The sequence below is a fragment of the Hyla sarda genome, unplaced genomic scaffold, assembly GCF_029499605.1.
Source record: "Hyla sarda isolate aHylSar1 unplaced genomic scaffold, aHylSar1.hap1 scaffold_483, whole genome shotgun sequence".
Classification (NCBI taxonomy): domain Eukaryota; kingdom Metazoa; phylum Chordata; class Amphibia; order Anura; family Hylidae; genus Hyla; species Hyla sarda.
In genome coordinates, this window is record NW_026610495.1 from 197,317 (window position 1) to 204,052 (window position 6,736).

The following is a 6,736-nucleotide window of genomic DNA, read 5'->3' on the forward strand; positions in this document are numbered from 1 at the left end:
TGAGAAGTGATAACTGTGAAAGGGGAGGAACCAACGCTGTCCCCTTCACATGCACCATGATTACTTGTAGGAAGGGAGGCTGGCTGGCAGCCTCCCATACACACTCTGGCTGGGTGGCAGTCACCCACCAGTACACACAGCAGACCCTAAACCCATATCATTATTGCTAAGCAGGAAGATGGGAGTCCATTTCACTCTGATGGACCATTTTTAAATGCAATCCATAACCTGGCTTTGGCAGGAACCCTTCTTACTCCTCCTACTTGCATTTGATACTGGGTTTAGGATCTGCATAGGAAACACACACACACACACACACACACACACACACACACACATACAAGCACACACTTACCTGTGTTGCCTGCTGACGCCTCCTTGGCTGTCCCCAAACGGTATAAAACCAACAGCCACGGGAAGCTGTAAGGATAGAGGACATACCTGCATCCTATTGGACTCACTTGTCTTGGTTAAATCCAACTTATTTGACAACCTATGGTGCTGCTACTTCTGCTCATGGCAGTGCTGCTTCTGACAAGGCTGTTCTTTGGTGGGCCTAGGCGACATCACAATCTCCATGGTTACATACACAACAAAGGTCAGATGTTGTTTACACCTGGCCATGCCAGTGGTATTGAGTAGCATATCCCAGTGCTAAGGGTCCTGGGTGCAACAATCTTTCAATGGGGAATAGCCGCACTGAGTTTGTCAAGTGCACCCATGTTTGCAACTCCAACAATACACACATATGTATGTATGTATGTATGTATGTGTGTATGTGTGTATGTGTGTATGTGTGTATGTGTGTATGTGTGTATGTATGTCTATCTATCTATCTATCTATCCACCCATCTATCTCTATATATATTTATCTCTCTCTCTCTATATATATGTATATATATATATATATATATATATAATTTTTTTTTCTTTTAAATATATATATATATATATATATATATATGTATATACATATAGAGAGAGAGAGAGATGGAAATACTTTTTTAAACATGTTTTCACCTCATTTTTACCTTCTTTTTTTCTTCTCTCCATGTTTTCCTTCTTTCCTATGCTGCTGCTTCTTATTTTTCTTCTTTTTCAGACCCTATCATTGCACTATTGCTTATTCAATACCACCAGCAGATGGAGACACTATATTACAACATTAGTTGTGAGCAGCAGTTTGTACAAACAAATGCCTCATAGCTGATGTCCTATCTACCTAGGCACATAGGCACCACCTATTGTCTTTTGCCTGCAGTAGGGACCCACTGGACTAGCCAGCAAGCAGCTGCAGCAGCAAATAAACAGGTAATCTTTCTTTCCAACACTGAAACCTGGTGGTGCACTTAATATATGCTACCAGATAGGGGACATATCAGATATTAAACTGATATAAACAGACACCACATTTGATACCACCCAAAAGGAAGGATGAGAAGTGATAACTGTGAAAGGGGAGGAACCAACGCTGTCCCCTTCACATGCACCATCACTACTTGTAGGAAGGGAGGCTGGCTGGCAGCCTCCCATACACACTCTGGCTGGGTGGCAGTCACCCACCAGTACACACAGCAGACCCTAAACCCATATCATTATTGCTAAGCAGGAAGATGGGAGTCCATTTCACTCTGATGGACCATTTTTAAATGCAATCCATAACCTGGCTTTGGCAGGAACCCTTCTTACTCCTCCTACTTGCATTTGATACTGGGTTTAGGATCTGCATAGGAAACACACACACACACACACACACAAGCACACACTTACCTGTGTTGCCTGCTGACGCCTCCTTGGCTGTCCCCAAACGGTATAAAACCAACAGCCACGGGAAGCTGTAAGGATAGAGGACATACCTGCATCCTATTGGACTCACTTGTCTTGGTTAAATCCAACTTATTTGACAACCTATGGTGCTGCTACTTCTGCTCATGGCAGTGCTGCTTCTGACAAGGCTGTTCTTTGGTGGGCCTAGGCGACATCACAATCTCCATGGTTACATACACAACAAAGGTCAGATGTTGTTTACACCTGGCCATGCCAGTGGTATTGAGTAGCATATCCCAGTGCTAAGGGTCCTGGGTGCAACAATCTTTCAATGGGGAATAGCCGCACTGAGTTTGTCAAGTGCACCCATGTTTGCAACTCCAACAATACACACGTATGTATGTATGTATGTATGTGTATCTATCTATCTATCTATCCACCCATCTATCTCTATATATATTTATCTCTCTCTCTCTCTCTATATGTATATATATATATATATATATATATATATATATAATTTTTTTTTCTTTTAAATATATATATATATATATATATATATATATATATATATATATGTGTATACATATAGAGAGAGAGAGATGGAAATACTTTTTTAAACATGTTTTCACCTCATTTTTACCTTCTTTTTTTCTTCTCTCCATGTTTTCCTTCTTTCCTATGCTGCTGCTTCTTATTTTTCTTCTTTTTCAAACCCTATCATTGCACTATTGCTTATTCAATACCACCAGCAGATGGAGACACTATATTACAACATTAGTTGTGAGCAGCAGTTTGTACAAACAAATGCCTCATAGCTGATGTCCTATCCACCTAGGCACATAGGCACCACCTATTGTCTTTTGCCTGCAGTAGGGGCCCACTGGACTAGCCAGCAAGCAGCTGCAGCAAATAAACAGATAACCTTTCTTTCCAACACTGAAACCTGGTGGTGCACTTAATATATGCTACCAGATAGGGGACATATCAGATATTAAACTGATATAAACAGACACCACATTTGATACCAGCCAAAAGGAAGGATGAGAAGTGATAACTGTGAAAGGGGAGGAACCAACGCTGTCCCCTTCACATGCACCATCACTACTTGTAGGAAGGGAGGCTGGCTGGCAGCCTCCCATACACACTCTGGCTGGGTGGCAGTCACCCACCAGTACACACAGCAGACCCTAAACCCATATCATTATTGCTAAGCAGGAAGATGGGAGTCCATTTCACTCTGATGGACCATTTTTAAATGCAATCCATAACCTGGCTTTGGCAGGAACCCTTCTTACTCCTCCTACTTGCATTTGATACTGGGTTTAGGATCTGCATAGGAAACACACACACACACACACAAGCACACACTTACCTGTGTTGCCTGCTGACGCCTCCTTGGCTGTCCCCAAACGGTATAAAACCAACAGCCACGGGAAGCTGTAAGGATAGAGGACATACCTGCATCCTATTGGACTCACTTGTCTTGGTAAAATCCAACTTATTTGACAACCTATGGTGCTGCTACTTATGCTCATGGCAGTGCTGCTTCTGACAAGGCTGTTCTTTGGTGGGCCTAGGCGACATCACAATCTCCATGGTTACATACACAACAAAGGTCAGATGTTGTTTACACCTGGCCATGCCAGTGGTATTGAGTAGCATATCCCAGTGCTAAGGGTCCTGGGTGCAACAATCTTTCAATGGGGAATAGCCGCACTGAGTTTGTCAAGTGCACCCATGTTTGCAACTCCAACAATACACACATATGTATGTATGTATGTGTGTATGTGTGTATGTATGTCTATCTATCTATCTATCTATCTATCCACCCATCTATCTCTATATATATTTATCTCTCTCTCTCTATATGTATATATATATATATATATATATAATTTTTTTTTCTTTTAAATATATATATATATATATATATATATATATATGTATATACATATAGAGAGAGAGAGAGATGGAAATACTTTTTTAAACATGTTTTCACCTAATTTTTACCTTCTTTTTTTCTTCTCTCCATGTTTTCCTTCTTTCCTATGCTGCTGCTTCTTATTTTTCTTCTTTTTCAGACCCTATCATTGCACTATTGCTTATTCAATACCACCAGCAGATGGAGACACTATATTACAACATTAGTTGTGAGCAGCAGTTTGTACAAACAAATGCCTCATAGCTGATGTCCTATCCACCTAGGCACATAGGCACTACCTATTGTCTATTGCCTGCAGTAGGGACCCACTGGACTAGACAGCAAGCAGCTGCAGCAAATAAACAGATAATCTTTCTTTCCAACACTGAAACCTGGTGGTGCATTTAATATATGCTATCAGATAGGGGACATATCAGATATTAAACTGATATAAACAGACACCACATTAGATACCAGCCAAAATGAAGGATGAGAAGTGATAACTGTGAAAGGGGAGGAACCAACGCTGTCCCCTTCACATGCACCATCATTACTTGTAGGAAGGGAGGCTGGCTGGCAGCCTCCCATACACACTCTGGCTGGGTGGCAGTCACCCACCAGTACACACAGCAGACCCTAAACCCATATCATTATTGCTAAGCAGGAAGATGGGAGTCCATTTCACTCTGATGGACCATTTTTAAATGCAATCCATAACCTGGCTTTGGCAGGAACCCTTCTTACTCCTCCTACTTGCATTTGATACTGGGTTTAGGATCTGCATAGGAAACACACACACACACACACACACACACACACATACAAGCACACACTTACCTGTGTTGCCTGCTGACGCCTCCTTGGCTGTCCCCAAACGGTATAAAACCAACAGCCACGGGAAGCTGTAAGGATAGAGGACATACCTGCATCCTATTGGACTCACTTGTCTTGGTTAAATCCAACTTATTTGACAACCTATGGTGCTGCTACTTCTGCTTATGGCAGTGCTGCTTCTGACAAGGCTGTTCTTTGGTGGGCCTAGGCGACATCACAATCTCCATGGTTACATACACAACAAAGGTCAGATGTTGTTTACACCTGGCCATGCCAGTGGTATTGAGTAGCATATCCCAGTGCTAAGGGTCCTGGGTGCAACAATCTTTCAATGGGGAATAGCCGCACTGAGTTTGTCAAGTGCACCCATGTTTGCAACTCCAACAATACACACATATGTATGTATGTGTGTATGTGTGTATGTGTGTATGTATGTATGTATGTCTATCTATCTATCTATCTATCTATCTATCTATCCACCCATCTATCTCTATATATATTTATCTCTCTCTCTCTCTCTCTCTATATGTATATATATATAATTTTTTTTTCTTTTAAATATATATATATATATATATATATATATGTGTATATACATATATAGAGAGAGAGAGATGGAAATACTTTTTTAAACATGTTTTCACCTCATTTTTACCTTCTTTTTTTCTTCTCTCCATGTTTTCCTTCTTTCCTATGCTGCTGCTTCTTATTTTTCTTCTTTTTCAGACCCTATCATTGCACTATTGCTTATTCAATACCACCAGCAGATGGAGACACTATATTACAACATTAGTTGTGAGCAGCAGTTTGTACAAACAAATGCCTCATAGCTGATGTCCTATCCACCTAGGCACATAGGCACCACCTATTGTCTATTGCCTGCAGTAGGGGCCCACTGGACTAGCCAGCAAGCAGCTGCAGCAAATAAACAGATAATCTTTCTTTCCAACACTGAAACCTGGTGGTGCATTTAATATATGCTATCAGATAGGGGACATATCAGATATTAAACTGATATAAACAGACACCACATTTGATACCAGCCAAAAGGAAGGATGAGAAGTGATAACTGTGAAAGGGGAGGAACCAACGCTGTCCCCTTCACATGCACCATCATTACTTGTAGGAAGGGAGGCTGGCTGGCAGCCTCCCATACACACTCTGGCTGGGTGGCAGTCACCCACCAGTACACACAGCAGACCCTAAACCCATATCATTATTGCTAAGCAGGAAGATGGGAGTCCATTTCACTCTGATGGACCATTTTTAAATGCAATCCATAACCTGGCTTTGGCAGGAACCCTTCTTACTCCTCCTACTTGCATTTGATACTGGGTTTAGGATCTGCATAGGAAACACACACACACACATACAAGCACACACTTACCTGTGTTGCCTGCTGACGCCTCCTTGGCTGTCCCAAAATGGTATAAAACCAACAGCCACGGGAAGCTGTAAGGATAGAGGACATACCTGCATCCTATTGGACTCACTTGTCTTGGTTAAATCCAACTTATTTGACAACCTATGGTGCTGCTACTTCTGCTCATGGCAGTGCTGCTTCTGACAAGGCTGTTCTTTGGTGGGCCTAGGCGACATCACAATCTCCATGGTTACATACACAACAAAGGTCAGATGTTGTTTACACCTGGCCATGCCAGTGGTATTGAGTAGCATATCCCAGTGCTAAGGGTCCTGGGTGCAACAATCTTTCAATGGGGAATAGCCGCACTGAGTTTGTCAAGTGCACCCATGTTTGCAACTCCAACAATACACACATATGTATGTATGTGTGTATGTGTGTATGTGTGTATGTATGTATGTATGTATGTCTATCTATCTATCTATCTATCCACCCATCTATCTCTATAAATATTTATCTCTCTCTCTATATATGTATATATATATATATATATATAATTTTTTTTTCTTTTAAATATATATATATATATATATATATATATATATATGTATATACATATAGAGAGAGAGAGATGAAAATACTTTTTTAAACATGTTTTCACCTCATTTTTACCTTCTTTTTTTCTTCTCTCCATGTTTTCCTTCTTTCCTATGCTGCTGCTTCATATTTTTCTTCTTTTTCAGACCCTATCATTGCACTATTGCTTATTCAATACCACCAGCAGATGGAGACACTATATTACAACATTAGTTGTGAGCAGCAGTTTGTACAAACAAATGCCTCATAGC

The 6,736-nt window shown here is 40.9% G+C and overlaps 1 pseudogene; it reads right to left on the minus strand.

Annotated features, from left to right (window-relative positions):
- Window positions 1-1,338: 1,338 nt before the first annotated feature.
- On the minus strand, window positions 1,339-1,441 carry LOC130336624 (U2 spliceosomal RNA; annotated as a pseudogene).
- Between the last annotated feature and the right edge of the window lie 5,295 nt (window positions 1,442-6,736).